The sequence below is a fragment of the Callorhinus ursinus genome, unplaced genomic scaffold (assembly GCF_003265705.2).
Source record: "Callorhinus ursinus isolate GAN/ISIS: 27379988/994484 unplaced genomic scaffold, GSC_fseal_2.0 scaffold9, whole genome shotgun sequence".
Classification (NCBI taxonomy): Eukaryota; Metazoa; Chordata; class Mammalia; order Carnivora; family Otariidae; genus Callorhinus; species Callorhinus ursinus.
The window spans coordinates 28,117,188-28,140,352 of NW_027397071.1; the positions used below are offsets into that span (position 1 = coordinate 28,117,188).

Genomic DNA, 23,165 nt, shown 5'->3' on the forward strand with positions numbered 1-23,165 from the left:
CCCTAAGAGCCTTTACTCTCATTTTGAGGTAAGGGAGCGAAGGCTTAAGTAGTTTAATAAATGCTTGATGTAACACAGCTGATAATTGGGTAGATCTAGGATTTGAATCCAAATCTGTCTGGTTCTAAAAACTGTGTTCATGGCCAGGAAATTATACTTGCCTCCATGGCTCCTAACATAGAACTTTTGGTAGGCGGTTGTTCCCGTAAAGAACCTAACAGTCACAGAACAGTACCCAGCCATGTGCCAGAGTCACACTGTCCTGGTCTTTCTGTCAGTCCGGAGCATGCACGGCCTGCAGGACCAGATGTTCCATATGTGCCTGTGGACTTGACCATGGGTCCCAGAGTTCCTTGAGGTGCATTAATTCTTTGAGATTCGACACACAGATGAGCTTGTAGAGCTCCACAAACCTTATCTGTTGTTTTTGTTCTTTGATTCGCTTTCAGATTTTGGCATTAATTGGGCAAAAGTGAAAATTAAATGTCATTGGTGTTTTGAGGTTGACTGACTTCTGAGAAAGAGAGGAGAGACCTTTAAAGAATTTAAATCCTACCTGAATAGATGGTTAGGGTAGCAGCCCTCATAAACTACAGCCTGTCTCCAGCCTGACCTTTGACCCAATCTCGGAATCAAAGTCCGTGGAGCCTTTCTTTGGTTCCTACTTTGAATCTGGCCCAGGTCAATAGCCAGTAAAAGGAAATTGTGCTGAATTATCACAATTTTTATTTGTGCTGACTTATTGGAAATCAGGCAAGACAGATGAGGTACAGTATCTGCACACTTGATTACCCCCTTCCCCAATTTTTCTGTGGTTTCATTTTGGATCTCTTTGCTACAGCATTTTAGCTCTAACTTTGGGCACTGAATCATGCTCCGATGTCCCATCAAGCATCTCGGTAATGTGATAAATTCATCCAAAGTCTCACAGTGCCATCCTGCACGTGACAAATGCAATAACACGTCAGGCTCAGAATGATACCCATATTAGGCAGATACTCCCTCTGCTGACAGCAGGTGTTTCTGCTTTATCTGAAAATAATTCACTGAATAGATAATTGGTGAATCCCCAGTGGGAACAAAACTTGATTCTGTCTGAGCATAGGTTACCAAGTGTACCACCATAAAATAATTGATTTTGTGATATATTAAGTGGGGACGTACTCAAGACTACTGAACTTTTCACTTAGGGCCTGAGGCTGAAGTTGAACTAGGCTCCCAAAGGTGAAGAACCCATGCATGACACAGGCAGGGCTTCACACTCCGACAGCCAATTTAACTTTCATTTTCTTTATTAATCTAATATGTTCTACCTTTCAGCAGGACGTGATGTGCAGGGAGTTTCATTAAAACGGTTGAGTTGTTATTGGAGATAATCACCGAAGGAATGTATCACAAAAGTCAAGAAAGTCTGAATCAGTTTTTATACTGTTGTTTTAGAGAAGAGGTTTTGGATGCTGATAGGGAAGTTACTCTAGCTATCGGGAGAATTTAATTGCGTTTTTAAAAACTTCTTTTAATCCTATAATAACAAAAAAAAATTAAATCAGTGCTGACATTTTTTTGTTGCCAGAAGAAGGTAGTAAAAGGGTGAAGAAATAATTGTTAGTTCTGAGAATATAATTAGCGACTTTAATGCTTTAATCTAAAAAATGCATATTTGGAGCCTAGGTGAATGATTAAAGAAAAGATATTGAAAGTCTTTGAAATTTCTAACTGTGTTTGTTTTTAATTGTGAGTTATGATCACTATAATTAGCTCATTTAGTGTATTTATAATGTAAACAAATATAAATTTCTACAAGTTCAGGGATATATTTCAGGGCAAATAAGATTGACATCATGGCCTGTGGCTCTCTGCATTAAGCGTTCCTTATAATGTCTGGCAGAAGTTTACTCTCTGCTTGGGGAAGGGGGAGGAGAGGAGGTTACAGAAACCAGGATCAAACAGTGGGAGACTAGAGTCAAGGTAGAGGTGTGTTTGGAGGTTTATTCGAAAGGGGTGATAAGGCTGTTCCCATGAGTAGCCTGGGCTCCCTCGGGCCCATCAAGGTTGGGCTGTGTTTCCACTCTTCTGTCCCCTTGGATGGAGCTTGAGGCTGGGTCTGAGTTAGAGGCACTGGAGGAAGGGCCAGGTTACAGATAAAAGAGAGTTCGCTGATCCTGAGCCTCTGTGAATGCAGAACCTACTATCCTGCTCTATCTCTATCCTGCCCCACCTTGACAGAACCACGAAACCTTATTACTATGCACTAGAAAAGGGAAAAGAAAAAAAAAAAAAACCCAGAGGGATCTGGGGAATGAACTTTTTGGGGGTCTTATTTCTCTCAGAGGTGCACATTAAAATTCTCTCTCTCATTCATTAATGTGAATACAAGCTGCCTGAGAAAATAGCTGGTGGGACCTCCCTTAATGAATAGTGGGGCTTTTCTATGCTCTAGAGGCTTAAAATTGGGTTTCATCCCACTGAGGATTTTTTTTTTTTCTTCTCCTTCTGTCTTCTTAACACTACATGTTTGGTTATATTTCTAGGACTCACCTAGGCTGTGACCTGGCACATCTAGTTCTAATCGCTCATATGATTAGATTGGGCCACCCACAGATAGGCAAGGAGGGGCTGGTGTCAGAGGCTCCCAGAAGTTCAGGTATTTTTCCAACATTATTTGAAAGTTTCTACTCTGTCAATCATATGCGATCAAACTTGTTCTTGTGAAGTTCCTCATACTGCTTGGTTTAGAATAGGCCAAGTATGGATATAAAAATCTTTTCGCTTGCTTTCAGGGTTTTTACTGTGGTTTGAAATGGAATGAACCCTTTTGGGAATTTCATGGCTTAGTTTCTTTAGAATTTTGACCTCAGCTTACTTGATTTTCTCCTGTCTTCCAGATGTGCTCAGCTGCTCCGTCCCACTGAATTCTTGCCCCTCTCCAACAGTTACCCTCCAGATCACCCATCTGGGGTGTTTTCTCAAATTATGTTGTTAGTTCTCTTCCTAGGTACATCTCTAGGTTTCCTAAGGAAAAGTCGTGTGTTTTCTACTTGTCTCTGTCTCCAGGGTCAACAAATAGGGGATGCTCAATTAACATTTTCATGAGAATGATGATTGTCGACAGGAAAACCGTGTCTTCATCCATCCGCTTCTCACTCCCACCATAGGGAAACGTAGGAGGACCAGGAGCCCTTGGTCATAATTCCAGATCTTTAGGCCAATTTGTCTGGAACTGGTAGTGAGAGTGGCTATGGAGAGAGCTTAACTAATCTGGATAAGATGGTGGTAGTAAGAGACATGCTGAGATGTATCTTTCTCCCTGTGCAATTTGAGAACGAGGTGACAATGTGACGGCAAGTTACAGAGGAACTCGTGGGTCAGCCCCAAGGAGGTGCTGTAAGACCTCACACTAGGAACCATAGAAGCACTCAGCAGTGGACGGTCACTCTGTTCCATGCCAGCTGAGAAACACAGAGCTGTTTTTCCTATGGGAAAGGTATTTGGAAGTCTAGTTTAAAAGATGTTGTTTTCTGTAGTTTGTCTTTGATAATTCTTTTAACTCATGGTATTTAATTTACTTTTATTGCACCCCATATATTTTAAACACAAATTGAAAACCCCAGTGTGTCATACTATTTAGAGCAAGATTAATTAGGAAGTGTGTATAGCAAAAGGTAGAAAAAGAGGGGCATAAGTAATAAGAGCAATGATGCAGTTACCTAAAGCTCCAGAAACGGTTCTGGATCACTCACTATTTGTTTGTTTCCTGTTTCCTGAGTGTCTACTATGTCAGGTATTATGCTAACATGGTTTTATTTGTTTCTTGTGTAATATTGTAAAGCTACTCTATATCCATTCTAAATCAATGAAATGTTTGGTCTCATAGACTGTCCAGTGTATTGAGCACTTAAAAATGTGTGGCATCTTTAGAACCGTAATATTCTGGATTTCACGCTGTTGATAGAGAGCTACTTTGTCCATAATTGTCTACCAATTTGCCCGTGGGCCTCTAAAAAAGCCAGATAATTTTTTTCAGTAGAACCCAAGGAGAATTTGGTGATGGGAATGCCAGGATAAAATTCTTAAAAAAAAAAAAAAATCTAAAAGCCTACCTTCAGCATCAGGGGCTCTATTTCCTATCTTCAGAAATATTTGGCTGCTTAAGATTTAGCACACATGGTGTAAGGAGTTAATATTGTACAGCCAAAGTGAGGAAACTAATAAAGGAAGAGGCGGTGCTTCCTCTGTAGGATCAGATCTGTTACCCATTATTTGGTTCGGCTGCTGAAGGAGAAAAATAAGTCTTGGATATTACAGCTGTCACTGTGACATCTGTTGTCCTGGGATCCGTGACTGCGTCAGTCACCGCCTGACCCAGACCATCACCATAACACTCTGTCCACTATTAAACTGTGAAAGGCCCTCGCCCTCCAGGTGGTACTTCAAGGTTGACATACCAAGGTGTTCGTCTCTGTCCCCCCGAATGCCTCACAGCTGAAAAATACAGCCTCACTTTCTGCAGAATTGATGGCCAACCAAGTCTCCCAGGGTTCAAGGGGAGCAGCAGAGAGCAAGAGTTCTTGAGGCATAGCCCCGTTCGGCTCTTAATCACTTGTCACAACTCCGGGAGGGCCTCCGAGCATTCAGAGGGATCGCTTTTTGTTCTTTGTCGTCGCTTCTCCCTTTCTTTGGAACAGATGAGTCCGGCTCTTCACGCCACAGTAACAAAGTGGCATACACATGTCCAAGCTCATGAAACAGATAGGGGAGGGGCTAAGGAGTCCTCCCTAACACAGGAAGAAGATTTTACTTTTAGAAAGTTCCTCTAAACACAGCCCTCCTTCCGGTTGTATGTGTTTGGTCCAAATCCTTAATGACTTAAAAGAACGGCCACTGCTCATTTAGACGCAAACTTGGCGCATCACCGAAAGAGTATATCACGTGAGTTACCAAAATCAGGCGTGCCCATACATTTACAGGAATGTAATAAATATGTAAAGTAAAGCACATCTCTGCTGTAAAGAGCTTTCCTTCCGCGGGCTTATTCGCTTATTCGTTCATTTATCCATTCTTTCACTCGGAACCTATTTATTGAGACTCCATAAAGACACCGTGCTGGGAACTAGGGTCCAGCAGCATTCGAAAGAGAGAGACACTCTCTGCTTTCACGAAGTTGAGCATGACAAGAAAAAGCAGGGTTCACATCTCTGTTCGTGCTATCGATTTCTCCCATGTTTTGGAAGACAGAAAAATCTAACCACTCCCAGCCACAGAGCCATTTGAGAGTCAGCGAGAAGCGTTTTACTTTCATTACACAATGAAGGCACCAGATGATCTAAATCACAAAAGAAAACACAAGAGCCGCAAGCTGCTCCTCACATGGTATACTTCAATTTCCTTTCCTTACTTCTATTTCCCTACAACTTCTAGTCCTAATTCTGCTACTAGTTAAATGTATGATCTTAAAGCGCTTAACTTCTCTAAACCTTGATTCTCTCACACGTGAGATTGCTTTCGTTGATGTCAAAGATTTTTGGTTTTTTTTAACCTGGAAAATACACTCTTCTCTTTCAGACAAGCTTAAATCTTTCAAATTCACTGTCTCCACAGTGCCTCAGGACATTTGCAGCGGAGGCCTAAGCATTCCGGTTGAGCAGACAGGATGGGAAAACACAGGGTCTGAGGAGGCCCGGGTTCTCCGCTCACCTGGGGAGCCCCTGGAGTCTGGGCCTGAACAAAGACACATTATCCGGACCTGGCAATATTTACCCAGCTCAGAACACGGCAGAAATCTTGGCAAGAGACAAGCTTGGGGACGGCACTCTGTGGTGTCTGCTGTCGCTTTATAGTTTTGCGTTTGTGGTGCGAGGTCTTCTCTTCGTTCTCCTCTTCTGTGTGCTCTCGACAGTGTCCGAAGACTTAAGTGGTGGCTACCCAGTGAGTGTTGTCCTCTTACCTAATGGCTGGATTGGTTAGAGGGGCAGGTATCCAGACGTGGGGAATGGAGACAGAGGAAGAACGCACTAAAAATTAAACCTCGCATTTTGTGTTTTCTCTATAACAAAAATTAGCTGAAGTATTTAATTAGGCAGTCACCATCAATTATATAACAACTGAAAGGACAATAAAATGTTGGGTGAAATTGAAAAATCAATAGAGGCCCCTGGGAGCCCTTGAATAATTTTCCCACTGACCCTAAATTTTAAACCTCTGCTTTAGTTATTCTTGGCTCTTTCTTTGCATGGATTTCCTCTCACAAACAGCTAATATTCTGGGGCCTTGGCTGATCAGATCAAGTATTTGGAGAAAAAGAATATCGAAAGGCCCTATTTAAACAAATGGGCTTCTGAAATAGCAAGACTATGAGCACCACGTGAGGTTGATGGCATAACAGAATACTTTAGAATCTGGAATACTTTTTAGGGTTTCTCTTTCTGAGAATAGAAATTTGGAAATGAGATGCCCAAAAGACCGTTTGCCCACTGGCCGAACTGGTTGGTCCCTCCACCTCATCGTTCCTTTTCAGAAAGCTTTCAGGCTCTCTAACTCTATAAAAGTAGGAAGACACGTTCATTTACACTGATGAGGATTTTAAAGATCGTGTTAGTGGACTATCAGGAGTCTTTCCCAGGGAAACAATTACCAAAGTATTTTTATGCCCTTGTGATTCGGGGCTAAGAGAAAGGAAGAAACGTGGTTTTGGAACTTAATATATTTTTTAAAGTTGGTACTTAAAAGCTACCCTCTTAGTTCTTAACTATCTCAAGGTAAAGACAGTGTTAAGTTACTTACTCATGGTGGCAGCCTGTCAGATTGAACATGTAGCTGAAAGACAAGGGGACCATTGGCAAACCCAAAAATAGAACAGCGCAGGGCAGGCGAGCGTGGGGCGTGGGGCTTGAGACGGCCTTGAAGGAGCGAGACAGAGATGGGTGGGGGTGGAACCTGGTACCACGCCTCAGTAAAAACCCCACCTGGAGAACGGGCATGGTCTTCTTCCCCCTGTAGGAGCCCCTTCACTCTCTGGTGATTGCGTGTTCAGATTGGCACTCTCGTGAGCACACGTGAACAAACCAGGCATCTTAGCAGATGAGGACATTATGTTCTCAGAGTAAACATTGGGAAGTATCAGGTTCATCTCGCTGAAATCACAAGGGTCTGTTGTTACATGATAGGTACCTGGGTTTGCTCAGAACTTAGAGGACATGTGAGTTTTAAAGCAGACTCAGCTGGTAAGAAAATGGTAGTGTTGATGTATACCAAAGCTAATAGAGGAAAGGATGGAATCAGATAAACTCCTTAAAGCATTGGAAATTCTGAGTCTAGGGCTACACTGCCTAATATGGTAGCCATTATTACGGTAGTGACTGTTGGGCATTGGAGATGTGGCTGGTCCAAATCGAGATGTGCTTTAAGTGTAAAATCCAAAATGCATTTTGAAGACTTAGTATGAGAAAGAATGTAAAAGCTCTCATTAATAAATCTTTATACTGATTATATGTCAAAAAATATTTTGGATATGTTGGGCTAAATACATATTATTAGAATTGATATCACCTGTTTCCTTTTATGTTTTTTAATATGGCCAGTAGAAAATTTAAAATTACCCGTATGGCTTGCATTTGTGGTGCACACTATATTTCTGTTGGGCAGCACTGGTCTAGAGGCTGGTTCCATGAGCAAGCCGCATGTATATGAATGTGGGGGAATACAGGAGGGATACTTGTGTTAAGGAGTTAAAAAAAAAAAAGAACAACCCATGTTTCTAAAATAAATCCTATAGGATGCTGTTATTATGCATGTTACAATTATGCAGATCTGGCTATGCCATGGATCGAGTAGTGTATCCTAAACCTTAATAACACTATTCAACAAAATCTCATCTACATATTGGCCTGGAATGAAGCATCGCGCACCTACCAACAAGAAGGAAGAGAGAGAGGGAGTATAAGGAAACAGTGTCAAGGTTGGGGAATAGAGGCAATTCATTCACTACATTAAAGTGCTTTGAATTCAGCCAGCTCCCACAATAAGAGAAACTCCAGAAACAATTAAAGGATTTGGAAGTCCCCAAGGATTCACTATAAGAAAGCCTATTGTCTTAAAGAAACCCCCATGAGAATCAAAGAAATGTGCTGCTTTAATGGGATTTTCCTGTTCTAGGTAATTTTCAACATGCTGGGCATTTCTTCCCCATCTTGCTCCAGAAGGGTTCTGTATGAACTGGGTCTTCAAAGAGAAAATGTTTTGTTTCCTTATCAAGCCACTCAAAGACTCCTCCAGCTTAACCCCTCCTGAAATGAAGGACGCCCTCTCAGAAGACTGTCCTATTACTGGAGCCCTTGTTGCTCACTGTGCCCGAGATGGTTTCCAATCCCAGTGTAATTACCTCCGTGATGGAGGAGCCTCCAGATGCATTTATTTGCCCCTCTCTGTGACTGGAAAATGTATTCCATATTCAGTTAAACTCAGTAATTAAAATGGCCTAATCTGCATTCACTTTGTAACCACAGGCTGAAACTCCCCTTCCCTCAACCCCAGAGGTGGGAGGGCTCCTGTTCCTAAACCCACCGCGGAGAGCTCCAATTGGCCAATGCATAGTTAGAACAGGTGAAATCATCTAATCTGGAATATTGCTCTCCTCACCTTTTTTAATAAACATTTTGCCTCACCACAGACCTTAATATAACAGCAGTAAAGGCAAGAGAGGAAATTGGAAACATGGCCAGGAGTGTGCCTTATGGTTCATAACAGCCCCAAATTGTGACTGTTTATTAAAACTAACACCCTTTTGTGAGGGTGTGGATCAAAATATCCAGTGGTTTCTCTTCTTTGATATTTCTTCTTCTTCTTTTTTTTTTTTTTTATCACACTGAGTTTAAGTTTCAGTTTTAGGGTTTAATTAAGTTTCTAAAATTGTTTCTGACTAAAACATTGACATAAAAAAAGCCACTTGTCCCTAATTTGGCCCCATTAAATACTTCCATCATTTATTTTCAATCAGTAGGAGATGTGTGTGGATGGCTTACCTCTCAGGCCACCGAGATGAGAAAGTTAAGGAAGGGAGGAGTGAGGAGGCCAGAGAGCTGCCTCACAAAATACAAGTAAGGGGCTTTCCCAGGCCTGGGGCGCTTGGTGCTGCCAGGGGAAGGGAGCACTGAGCACAATGTTCTCCTTGTCCACATACCTCCCTTTTGTTTCAGCAGCACTTTGGATCCCACACATGCAAAAGTTTGAATTTCCTGTTGGCTCTGAGGTGCGATTTATAACATTTATTAAGGTTACTATTCATTGTGAATTTACTGGGCAATAAGCCTAAGAGTTTTAGGGGTTTAATTGCCTATGTTTACAGGGGTTGCAAAGCTCCCCATAGTGTCCCTGTCAGCCAGGTCAGCCACACATGGGCTTCTCAGAGTGTCCAGCGTGCATGTCCCTAGTCTAAGGGACAGTCCAGGGAAAAGCCAAAGGGCTCCGAGGAGCCTTAAGATTGGTTTTCTGCTCTGGCTACTTTGGTCCACTTCTCTCTGGCTCCTCTACCTCCTTCTGGCCATGTCGGAAGACACATTTGAATTTTCCATGTTTCCCAGGAAGAAAGGAGAAATAATTTGAAATAATCAGGTTGGGGGGAAGAGAATATGGAATGGAAAGAAAGGAAGTAAATGGAATGGAAAGAATGGAAGTAGACACATGGAAATGGAATGGAAAGAATGGAAGTAAACACATGTTACCAACGTAATGTGGGCTAAAGAAACATGTTCACATTCGCCATCACGTTTCACCTTCACGACGGTCCTGTCAGAGAGAGACTGTTGTTTCCACCTTACAAGTGAAGATATAGAGGCTTAGTTAAGACTTTTGCTAGTAGGGGCGCCTGGGTGGCTCAGTCATTAAGCGTCTGCCTTCGGCTCGTGTCATAATCCCAGGGTCCTGGGATCGAGCCCTGCATCGAGCCCTGCATCGAGCCCTGCATCGAGCCCCGCATCGGGCTCCCTGCTCGGCAGGAAGCCTGCTTCCCCCTCTCCCACTCCCCCTGCTTGTGTTCCCTCTCTTGCTGTGTCTCTCTCTGTCAAATAAATAAATAAAATCTTAAAAAAAAAAAAAAGACTTTTGCTAGTAAACAGAAGAGCTGGGATTTGAACTCCATTTTTCTGTGGCTTCCCCGTCTTGGTTCCAAGCTCCACACTCCACTGACCCCTCTTTTACAGCTGGCTAATGTTCTTTAACCTCCGTAGTCGGTTCCCTTGTGTCATCAGGACATTGGACAGTAGAGGATTAAACGGCTTGGTTCTTAAGGTAATGGGTTTGCTTTGTTGCAGAAAGGTAGCTTTTCCACAATGGTCTTATCCCTGGGCCTCGCTGCACCCTTCCAGGATGGAAGGGGCAAGAGCGAAATAGAGCACGTTGGACAGTGTTGGGGGCCACGCAGGAAAAATGGACAGAAGTCCGTCATTCCCCGGGAGTGGCAGCTATGGAGGCAGCTTTGTAATTTGATGAAAGAGTTGGAAAGAAATGTCGGAGGGCCCCTTTTGTGCTTTCATTCATTTGTTTCTTCAACATGGACTTGGTCAGCACCCTCTTTGTGAGGCACTGTGGTAGGCACGTTACCTGCTCCCTTCTGCCCTGTGGAGGTGGCCAGGATGCTGGCCGTGCCCTGTCTCTTTAAAGACTCTCCCAGATCTGCCCAAGGTCTGCCACAGTGACCAACTTCCCAAGCTGCTTCAGAGGTAGCTTTACCACGGGGAAGAATCAAAGGCAGAAAGTAAAAGACCTGATGAGCAGACAGTGTACTCTTTATAGGAAATAAATGAACATATATGAGTGTATGTAAATACACATACATAATGTAATCTTCATATAGAATAAATAAATGAACACATGAATATATTCATACATGTGTGTGTGTATTTGTGTATATAATCAGACTGACATCCAGGTCCAGATTCCCAAATTGCCATTACAGATTTATGATTGGACTTCTAACAGGCAGAGAACCTAGAGGCACAGAGGACTAAGCTGGAGAGCCATCGCTGTTGGAAATGTATTGTTCAGGACATTTGCTAATTTATTGATGGAGCGGCAGAGGTAGAATCAGATTCAGTTGTTCAGCTGAAGAATAAATTGGAATATTTTGGTGCATTTCTTTAAAAAAAAACCACTTTCAGGCCTATGTATTAAAATTACAAAGTCTTAAATAGGGGTCTCTTTTTCTAAACAAAAGATATGCAAATTGCAATTCAAGATTTATATTATGATAAAAACTGAAATACAAAAGAGTCATTATCCTGCAAAATGTAAAAGTGCGTTGCTTCATGAGTCTATAATGATATAATGGGATGTTGATGTAGTAAGAGGTGTCAGAAGGAAGACAATGACCTTAAAATTTTAAGTCAGAAACATTAAAATTGAACAGTAAGTATCTACTCACCTAACTCCCCATCTATTTATTGAATATTGCATATTTTGAAAATTTGAGATGAGAAGCAGCACATTTTTATCTTCCAATGTCATAGCCATAATAAGGGGTTTGGGGAGGAGGTAGGAAATACTTTTCACATAGCCATTCCAACTCTCAAGTTGGAAAAAGATCTGCCTTGAATATTACATCAATAGGACAATTTCTCTTGAGAATCAGTAGTGTGTTCTTCCGGGCCTAGCCCCGGGGTCAGCACCTTGAACATCAAATATCAGGAACCCTAATGTTCCCTGCCTAAGAAAGACTTGAGGCTAGTCGCAGGGGCTCCCAGTGTTTAAGACGATGGGAACAGTTTCCAGTTGATCATTGTGTGTCGCTGGAAGAGAGTGATTCAACCTAAAGAGACTCATTTAGAGTCCCTGGCTTGTTCAGGTTTGTTCTGAGGTTCTGGGAATTGCTCTGCCAAAGTTCTGACGTTTGTATAAAAGTGAGGTCCTTCTGCCTACGATCCATTTATTCTGTCAAATCCCAGAGAAACTGCGGCAAACTGATATTTAGATTTGAGGTTATTCTGCTGGCTTATTCTAAAAAATGGAGAGGAGAGAAAGAGAGAGAAAGAGAGAGAGTGTTTCCAATGGAGGCGTAGTTTAAGTAATCAAGTGATATACCACATGTGAAGCAGATGTACAGACTTGTTCCCACCACCAAACAGAGCAGAAGGCCCACTTTAGCTTTATTTGGCAGGAATTTATATACTTGCTTCACTATTTGATCTTAACTTAAACAAAGGACGTTGGTCTCAGCCACCACTGATTTCAGGGCAACAGCTCTGCCTTTCTGAAAGGCTGCAGAATTGTGACACCTCAGAAATCTGATGGTGGCACAGTATGGAAGTATCTTAAATCTTTATTTATTGTTCTAGTGAGCCAAACCCTCCCTGTCTTGTTTCTGAGCATACAACTGATTGCACCGAGAGTCGTAGGCAGAAGGACCTCACTTTTATACAAACGTCAGAACTTTGGCAGAGCAATTCCCAGAACCTCAGAACAAACCCGAACAAGCCAGGGACTCTAAATGAGGCCTCAAAAAATACTCTCCGACCAAACTCCTGATAATTTTCCAGTTCAGAAAGTTGCTGAGGGTCTTCTGTCAGGGCGAGCTAATGGTTTATGATTTTTGAGCCTGTGTGATGCTCCTTTCTATTTCATCTTGACTTAATGTCTTTAGTCTTCCTTCACAGAAACCGGAGCGTTCATTTTCTAATCTATCCAGATGATACGCCGACAGCATTTCCCCTGATCGAGACTTTACCATTTATGTCTCTGCCTCTGTTAATCATTTTCAGAAATGAGATTTATAGTCAAAAGGATTAAATCAATTCTACCTCCAAATTTCCAGGTTTTCGGGGATTCTTGATGAACACAGAAACCATGGCCCCTCAGAGATGCTTTGCTAAGAAGATCTTTCTTACCTCTGCTCGTTGGCCTTTCAGAGCTGGCCACCTCTCTGTGGACTAAGCAAGTCAACTTCTCTATGTTTTGTTTGGCAACCGCACCACAGAGGCCGCCCTCGGAGCAACTCGAGCTATTTCTGATTGGAAATAGATTAGTGAGCTATCAGTTCTCCTCTCCTTCGTCCTCCATCTTTCCTTCTTTCCCTTCTTCCTAGTCCTAAAATGAGTACCCTTAGGAAACGTGTCAGCCTCGTTCAATTAAGTGTTTATCTTTTGAGTTTCTCATCATGGGGTAAATTATGACATTTTTAGCAGCCAGGGGTCGAAGAAAAAAATTGCACCAGTCCAAACTAAATCACAGCTTATTTGCTTCCTTTCTAATTTCTCTAATCTGCAGCTGACTTAAAATACCATGACCACCAAGCATCGGGCCTTGTGCAAGGCAGGGGACGCACGCAGATAGAATCGCTTTCTCTCCTTCTTTTCCTTCCTCTGTGCCCTCTGCCCCACAGCCCTTCCTTTTCCCTTTCCAAATGTACTCTCATTATTTTGCTTCATTGAAGAGATTTATTATATCCTCTCTCTGTCACCTTGGGTTTCCTCCTCCAATATTCATGGTAAGTACAGAAGTACAGGAATAGTATTAGCATTCCCTGACTTTTTTTCTTTTTTTGGTTCTTCCCTAAACCCTGCCTACCCCATTAGTTACCCTATCTCAGCAAAAGGACGGTGCTCATATTGACATATCCTTGGTCATGTGTCTAGGCGACCAGACTCAGTGCCTTAAATTCACTGAACCAGTCATCCACCAACAGTTGAAACCATCTGCCCCATGTCAGCCCGAGTGCTGTCTGCTGCGATGCAGAGCATACCTGGACCATAATCCTCTTGGTTTCGTTTTCGTTGGCTGGCATTGTGCTCATCCCCTTGGTCTAGGGAGACATTTTGGCTTCTCTGGCTTTTACCCCCTTTACTGCATAGATTATAGGTCCTAGGATAACCTGAAAATCAATTGGACTCTCTCCTTTTTGGGCCACCCTGGAAAACTACTAAAGATATAATTAACTTATACCCCTAGACTCTTTCTCCAGTACCATTTTCCTTGGTCACTAAAGCACTTGTCACAGTCCCCAGGTTTGAGGGCATAGAGGTGGGTAATGGGCCAAATGTTTTTGCCTCGATTCAGAATATCTTTTCTTCCCCATGGTGATCTGGCCCATGTCTATATATTCTAAAGTCATTGTGTCATCTGTCCATTTTTCTGGTGACGGTTAGGTATTTGTACATTTAAGATTTGTATCTAACACACACAAAGATCTCAATGTCCAGGATCCTGGCCCTGGATGCCTGTACTGCTTCTCCATGGTGATTACTCTTGGAGGTGCTTGGAAGCACCCTCTAAGTCTTTGGACTGAGATAGTGTAGTGACCCGCACTCTTGCTGTCACCATTTCTTGCACTAGTATTCCGGGACTAGGAAAGAACCAGAAAGTGAATTTCTGGCAGTTCAAGATATGACAGATTGAAGAGGGACAAGAGAAGCAATAGCCTGAGCATCTTACTCCTTTGTTAGTTGATAATAAGGGATTTAGCAAGCAAGGGTAGAATAACAAATATTACTAGTTCATAGTCTCAGGGATTTCACGATTCACATCATGTAGGGTTCTCCCTGCCGTCGCTAGCCACAAGGAGCACCTACTGTATACATAGGGCACTCTGATTCGTGAACAATGCGAAGTGTTATAAAATACAGTTCTTTTTTTTCCAGGGACTTACTATGATATAATGAGTCTAAGAGAGACCATCATTGACTTACAGGATACAAGCTACCATATAACACTTGTTTGGACATTAGCACTGAAGGTGTTCCCAAGACAATACAATGACTTGAACTGAAACAAAGTAGAACTTTATCTAGGGACATGGCTGGCCTCATGGGTTTGTGACCTGTGCAGTCTCAGGGGACCTCACACTTGGTTTAATTCTCTGCTGCCTCTATCTTGAAATTCCCTTTTTTTTTTAAATTTAAATGCAATTAGCCAACATATAGGACATCACAAGTTTCAAATGTAGAGTTCAGTAATTCACCAGTTGCATATAACACCCAGTGCTCATCACATCACGTGCCCTCCTCAATATCCATCACTCCCCAACCCCCTCCCCTCCAGTAACCCTCAGTTTGTTTCCTATAGTTAAGAGTCTCTCACTATCTTGAAATTCTTAATAATTCTTAATAATTTAATCTTTGAATTTGTGTTTTGTAAATGAAGTCCTAAGGGCCAGCGGGGCATGTGCATGGGAAGAGGATTACGTGCGACACAAGTGGCCATCTTTTCTCATTGCCCTGTTTGCATACAGAATTCATGGTGTCCAGTGAGCATGGACTTCTGGAGCCAACCACTTGTGTTGGAAGTGATGATGTGGAGAGAAAGGAAACAATAGGATGATCCCATGGTTTATTTTCCTTTCAGTCTTCCTTATTCATCACTACTGAAAGTAACATGTTGGTAGAACGTGTAGGTTTAAAGAAGTGCCATAAAAACAGGTGAGCTAGTTTTCTCAGAGTTTCCACTGCTTTGGTCACAAAATACCTATGCATATGCCAACTACAAAATAAAAATTGTACAATTTCAGTAAATCTGTATACATTTTAAATACTTTATATTTAAAACTGTCATTGTACAATCTAAAGATGAACAGTAAAATCCAGTCAAATAATTTAAAATTTAAATTTTTATTGACTTAGACTGCCACTAAATAGCAAATAAAAAACCATCATGGCAATTCAAGAGAGAGACAACGGAAGAAAGGAAAAAAGTTTTATAATTTAATATGTCTAATGACATTTGTTTCCTGTTCTTTGAGCAAAGGTTTCCACATTTTCATTCTTCACCAGGCACCACAGATTATGTAGTACCTGCCTGAGAGTCCTGATGGAAAGATGAACCCAAGAGAAGCAAGGAGTCGCAAGCAAGCACTGGAAGTGCTACCTGTGTGCCCTGAAATTGATTTCCCTGTTTTGGTCCATGAGTACCAAAATGAAAGTGTGAACCCTCAGAAATGTCTCTTCTATTGATTCTAAGCTTAGAAAATTAAACCTACCCCCAAATGCTTGATACATTCTGTTTTCTTCTGCTTACCCTATGCTTTTTCATGGTCTATATATTCAACTCTTAAATCCCCATCTATGATTGACTTGGGGTAAAGTGTAATGCCAGGGCAGTTACGTTTTTCTCAAAGTACTAAATAGCTATTTGTGACCTTAATTGCCTCCTAAACAGTATTTAAACACCTGATTTTTATTTGTAACCTTCTTGTAAACATGTCTTACAGCTTCCAACCATTTCTATTCCCTCGCTGTTTGCACCCCTGGACACTGGCTAAGTTTCCACTATGCTTCTATTGGGTTCTTGGGTCCACCCCAGCAACCATCTCAATACCTTCTTTATGGAACTTCCCTCTTCTACCTCTTAAGTCATACCACCATTTGTACTTGGAATAGTCTTATACAGCCATCTGACTACTCCTATTTATGCCTTCTCCCGTTATGAAAAATAGAGATTTCTCGGTTTCCACCTGACCTTGACTACAGATCCACCAAAAAAAAAAAAAAGAGGTGGGAGTACTTTATAACTATAAAGCACTCTACAGATCTAGAGCATAATTGTTAAAGACACTTTAATTATATTGATAATAGTACTTGCTTAGGGCTTACTGTGTGCCAGGTGGTATTCTAAACCTTCACAGGTATTAATTTCTTTATATTCTCACAACAGAGAGGTAAAGTAACTTGTTAAAAAGCTAATAAGTGGTGGAGGTGAAATTCCAACCCAGAAATCTCCTTGTTTTACCTTCCTAAGGAGAGATTCTGGGAAGTCGTTTAATATCATACATTAGTATGCAATAATACCGATAATTAGCTTGCATTTATGAAGACCCTACTTCTATATGCCCAAGAGGAAAGGGGAAGGAGAACCCCCAAATTTTCATATCAAGGATTGCCTGCCAGAAAATCTGCCCACTGTTTGCCTCTATGGTTTTGTCTTGCTCGGTTTCTTTTTTCTTTTTCTTCTTCCTCTTTTTTTTTTTTTTTAATTTTGGAGAACAGACCTCTGGAAAGTCAGGTTTTACTTGGATTGTCCATCTGAGACGGAGCATGGAGAACATGCGTGCCTTTGCTGTCTCCCACAAATGCTCGCTACAGCTGTGTGACCACCAGCCTACAAAACTGCGCTGCAATCCACTTGGAACTTCCCAGCAGGACCACCCAGAAGCTGCAGCTGGTGCTGAGTAAGGTGGCCGCCTGTTTACATGAGAATGAGAGCTGAAGGAAGTGGACAGTACCTGCTTTCTGATGTCAGCCAAAACCTGGATTCCTGTGGAAAGATCTGATGTGTAATCTAGAAATATCCATAGATTTTTGGCCCTAACTATTTTCCAGACATGGGGTAATCCCTTTCCAGAATTGGGGCAGAACGGAGCTTCTGTGGAGCCAACTGTAGGTCTGGGAACGTGGGTCGGGCAGACTCCAAATGTACTGATCTGCAGATAGGCCATGTTAAAAGAGCCATTTTCTCATACAAAGACTTTCCGTTGAATCATATCCTGTCCACTGTCTCTGGCTTGACAGAGATAAACAACACTGAATTTTAAGAAGAAAGAGCTGTCCTCAAAAACCTGTGTCTTTTGTGGATAACCCAGTTCATGCCTAGCTACCTACTCTGGGAGGGCATTTGGAAATAGTTGCAGGAGAAATCTCTTCTGCCTAGTGAAGACCAGTGTCTGGCAGAGCTGACTTGTGGGTGAGGGGTGTGTGTGTGTGTGGAAGCGAGGAAGAGCTTCTTAGAGCTGTTAGCAATGCCTTCATAACACATTTTAGGTAATAGATTTTCACTGGACAGGTTGTCTTACCTCTACATTTTTGTAAATCAAATCCTTCTTTGCAATTCCAATTTGGTACTCTTTAGAGGGCTCACAATTTAAGAATTGCTAACATCTACTTCCAAGGTAAATTCAGATCTTCAAATATCAAGCTGCCATGAGTTGAGGAGGATCTGTGTTAACAGCTCTGTCCCTTTGGCTTTGGCTTTTTAATGAAGCCACTCCACACCGTTAGGGTCCATGCGGCAAACAGGCACTGGGAAGGAGAAGAGAAGAAGGCAAGCCACCCAGGGACAAACACTGCCAGTTTTTCTCCCTCGTTAGCCTAAAGTACATTTTTTTGAGGCTGAGCCTTGAGAGCAAAAGCTCACTAAAATCTACTGAATTGGGTACTAGGTACCAGGCATTTAATCACACAACAGCCCCATGAGGGAAGAAGGACATGAAATAACACTTAATGAGCACCCACTATCCAATGGGCATGGAGCTAGTAGCTTTACAATGTATTGTTTCGTTTAGTCTTTGTAATGAGGGTTGCCATAGCTAGCAAATCAAAATCCAGTTAACATCTAGTTAAATTTGAATTTTAGGTAAGCAACAAATATTTCTCAGCGTAAGTACGTCCCATACAATATTTGGACATACTTATAATAAGAAAAGTTGTCTAAAATTCATACTTAAAAGGAAGTCTTGTGTTTTACTGGCAACCTATTTACAATAATCTTGAGAAGTAGGAATTACTATTCCCATTTTATAATTGAGGGAACCGAGATGCAGAGACATTAAGAAATTTGCCCAAGATGGTAAATAACAGCAAAGATGGAATAACAATCTGGCTCTGTTTGATTCTAAATCCTATACTATCGGCAAATAATATCATACATTCTCCTCATCCTAGAGAAGAAATAGAGTCAGTTTTTATTTAGTTAAATAAACTGCCTCAAGAGAGCTCACTTCAACTTGAAATACTAGGTATTTATTAATGATCTACCTGGTCCAAAACCTTGTGTTAGGGCTGGAGAGACGAAGAAAGGATGCATGACCAAGATAATTAAAGAACCTGGGCCTACGCTCACAGGAAAATAGAACATAGTAAAGAACATAAGAGAGAGTGAAATGCTGAATGTGTTACTAATCAGTTTCAAGTTTTTAAGCAGGAACATTAGTGTTACAGTCAATTTTGCTGGTGAGCCCCTTGGTGGAGAGTCTGGGGTGAGTGTTGCTGAGTGAGGAAAATTGATGAACATCTTTAGTGACCCCCAAAGAGCAAGGTTCCTCCTTGTAGGAGACCAGCGGCTCCCCGCTGGCTTGTGGGCTCCCCGATGCCTTCAGTCCATGTTCTCGGTTGCACAGTGACTGGTTTGGCTGTCACGTGGCTTGCCTCACTGATGACCAGGGTGACTGGCGAATCTGTCCGGACAGGAGGCCGCCCCTCCTCTCCTTCAGCACCGGACCTGCCACCGGCCTGTAGCTGCCAACTTACGTGAAGCAGATGATTAAGAAACATTCAAAAGCGTGGAGGCAGCAAGTATGAGAAGCTTCAAGAAATTAGAATCCTCATAAAATCGTCCTTGACTACTTCCTTTGTGCCAGATATTTTATAAGCGTTATTCCTAAACATGGCAAGAAAACAGCAAGGTAGCGATTTTGATCTCTCTCTCACAGATGAGAACACTGAGGTTCAAGGCCAGTCAGGGACATGCTAAAGGTCACACAGCTAATATGAAGGTCTATCTGTGCTGAACCCTGCTTTAGGCTTCATAGCCATGGAGTTCCCTCCTTAAAACAAAAGGAACTGAACCTTCTTCCCTCCAGACAGGTAGGAAAATTCACCGCTGAACAGCAAACAAAAAGAGATGATGTTCAGGACCTTAGTGAAAAGAAGCAGGGCCATTCTCTCTTATCTCTTAATTGAAGCCAGGGGTACACAGGACCGTTTTTGTAGCTAACATCAAAAATAGAAATCAACACTGTGCAAATGTATATCTAATAGTATAGCTTATGGTGTGATTCCTTTTCCCTATATCACTTTACAAAATAGAAAAGATTCAGGAAGAGAAACTTAGAAGTGGACACAGAAAAAGCATATATTTTGATTAAAGTTGAAATTCTGTTTTTGATAGGAAAAAGCTTTTAAGAATGCTTTTTATATAGTATTGTATATCTGTATTTATAGTCAATTTCTTCCTTTCCTTTGCTTCTTCTGTGCTCAATGCTAAGTTCCCCTTCATATTTTCCCAATGGTTAACGTTCTGCTTCTGAAAATTATCCATTAAAATTTTATCAATTTTGTATTTTGGTGAGACAGTATGAGGAAATGCCATTGTGAAATTAGATTTTCCTTTGACATCAGGCGCCCAGTCAGCAATCCAATCCCATGTGTTTTTATTGAGACATTAGGGTTTGATATAATTTTGGGCAGAAAACATTTTAAAAATGAAACAATTGAATTTTCTAGATGGTCTTGGGGACCACTTAGCTTAAGAGAATACACTTCCAAATCAAAAGCCTTTCAATCATTTTAAATATTATTTGGATGATATTTGCTCTGTGTGTAGTAGCAGTTTGAATTTGTATTGAATGTTTGACCGGCTCATGCACACATAGATGATGTATGAAATTATTATTTCATATTTTTCTAGTGTTTGCATTGCAAGTGACATCTGGCTGACAGGAACTTGGAGAAATGGGATATAAAGTGAATGCTGCAGTTACCACAAGCATCATATTTATCAAAAGGTTTAAGGTTGGTCTGTCTTTGTTTAACATACGAAACTTGGAGCAACGACTGAGAAGCACCATGTTTTTGTGTTGCGTGCATTTTTTAACTGAGTTGTTTAGTAAAAGAGTAGTCAGAGAATAAACACTAATTGTATTATTTGTTCTGCTCATGAAACTAAATGTTATACATCCTAAGTTTAAGAAAACACACTTAAATTGGATTTGATATAAGTTCCATTCATTTTTCCTGTGTTCAGAAACTTTACAGCTTTCATGTTAGAAGAGCATGCGTACTCAACACTGTTCATCATTACACAGAAAAGGCAATGTGGGAGACAAAACAAAAAAGCTCAACTGCATTATTAGTTTTATTTTTTTAATTTGTGTGTGTGCAAAATGTAAGTAAGACATGTGAAAACATGTAGTATGGTGTTTGCAAGCTCTGACTCTTTTGAAATATACACATACAAATATAAACATTCTCTTATTATCCCTTTTCATGGAGGGCATGGTGCAAACTATTAATTCAGTCATGAGAGATATCATTCATTTAAGAAAAATTTATGAGCCTACTACGGGACCGTGGACTAGCCAAGTGCTGGATATCTGCAGAGAAGTCAGACGATTCCAGCTCTTAATAAACTCACGGTCAGGCAGCAGGGAAGGTCAGTATGAAACAACCAAGTACAATACAGGATTAGAGGCCATGATAAGGTTTAGGATCATTGACAAAGTAGGGACAGAATGGTAATGGTGGTCCATCTCCCAAAGACACGTTGGTAAACAAAAAAGGCAGTCTGGCCATTGTGAATATCTTTTAGTGCGTCAAAGTAAGACATGCTCATTTTTGGAAACTTGAAAATTTCAAGAACATAGGAAGATGGCAAACATCATCCTTGTTCTTATCATCTAAAAAGAGATACTGCTGACCTGCTTCTAACATGTCCTTCCTTTCTTTTCTCAATAACTATTTTTTGAAAGCACTCTAATAGTACTGCAAATATATTGCACATATTCAAAACATTAATTTGCTGCTTTAAAAAAGTGCCATTGTTGGCTACACTTCCATGTTATTTTAAATTCTTCCCAGAGTTATTAATGACTATAAAATAATCCAATTAGTGTTCACTGCCATATACTAACTATTACTCTATTAAGTTCTCTGGGCTGGGCACCTGGGTGGCACAGTCAGTTAAGCGTCTGACTTTTGATTTTGGTTCAGGTCATGATCTCAGGGTTGTGAGATTGAGCCCTGCATTGGGCTCTGTGCTCAGCACGGAGTCTGCTAGAGATTTTCTCTCCCTCTCCCTCTGCCCTTCCTGCTCATGTTCGTGCTCTCTCTCTTTCTCTCTTTCTCAATAAATAAATAGATCTTGAAAAAAAGATACCTGGGTTGTTTTTCATCTCCCTTAACCAGCAATAAGTTGCTAACTTTTAAGAAAGAAATTTAGGAGAAGAGAGATAAATCTCCAATGGTGGGATTCCTGGCACCAGAATAAAACATGAAAAAGGTAAGTAACATTTATTCAGCATCTGTTACTGTGCTAGGTACTTTACATATCCTACTTTGTTTATTGCCATAGGAATCCTGATTCAAGTGTGGTATAGAATAGACTGGATTCAGCCAACTGGGCTCAAACTTAATTCCCAGCTTTGTCCAGCTGTGTGATTTCCAGAAAATTAGTTAATCTCTCCAACTCTCAGCTTCCTCATTTATGAATTGGGGCAGTGTCATCATCCATTCATTTAACAAGAGTTTCTTAAGCTTATTTTATGCGTAAGGGTATCTTGCTAGGCATTAGAGACCTAAGATGGGTATGGTATGTCTCATGTCTTTGAAGAGCTTACACATAAGCCTAATGGCAGAATCAGACATGGAAAGGAACAGGCCTGACAGGTCCCAGGGGAACTCAGACGAGAAAGGAATACATTCTTCTTGGTGGAGTAACATTTGGTCTGGGTCCTAAGTAATGAGAAGCAGGTTTTAACTTGCTGTTCTTCACCAAGAGCATTCATCTTCTGCTAATCAAGCAACTGTATGGCTGTGTTATGCATTTTTGCCCTTGTCCCTGCCCTGAAGAAGCTTACCAGCTAGTTTCAGTCTTGCTGGAGGAATGTGGCTTCTGTTTTATAGGCTAACACACTAATTTATTTAAGAAGTGATTGTACTGGTTCAGAGGTGATTTGTTCCTGCCAGAGTCCTTCCTTCTGAGAGACATGTCAAACTGTGAAATGATAGAAAATATATATTGGTCTCTGCCCCAGTTCCTGACACAGAGGTCCTGAGACTCTCGTCATTTCAATGACAAGGGTTTTAGGGGTGTTGTTTGTTCTAAGGAGGGGATTCTGGGTGAGCTCCTGATGACTCCTGGATGAGGGCTAGCCACCAGAAAGACCAGGCCATGATGAGAAACTTGAATATTCGGCCTCACCCCCGAATATTCCAGTGAGGGGAGAAGGACTGAAAATGGAATTGATGATGGATGTGCTTATGTGACAAAGACTCCCTGAAGGTTCTAGAAGTATGGGGTTCAGAGAGCTTCCAGGTTTTTGAACAGGTGTAGATAACTGGGGGAGTGCAAGCTCAGAGAGGCCACGGAAGCTCCATGTCCCTTCCCATGTACCTTGCCCTGTGCATCTCTTCCATCTGTGTGTTCATTTGGATCCTTTTCTAATAAACTGGTAAATGTAAGTAAATGTTTCCCTGAGT

The 23,165-nt window shown here is 41.4% G+C and overlaps 1 long non-coding RNA gene across 6 annotated transcripts in view; it reads left to right on the top strand.

Moving 5' to 3' along the window:
• Positions 1-20,592, top strand: part of LOC141373358 (uncharacterized) — a 205,126-nt gene extending 184,534 nt beyond the window's left edge. For 5 of the 6 annotated variants that reach the window (XR_012379260.1, XR_012379258.1, XR_012379257.1 and 2 more), the window contains one exon: positions 8,152-8,788. This is a non-coding gene — a long non-coding RNA (uncharacterized lncRNA). Of the gene's footprint in view, positions 1-8,151; positions 8,789-20,376 lie in introns of those variants that run through there. The other variant, XR_012379259.1, reaches the window with a different exon arrangement.
• Positions 20,593-23,165: the final 2,573 nt, after the last annotated feature.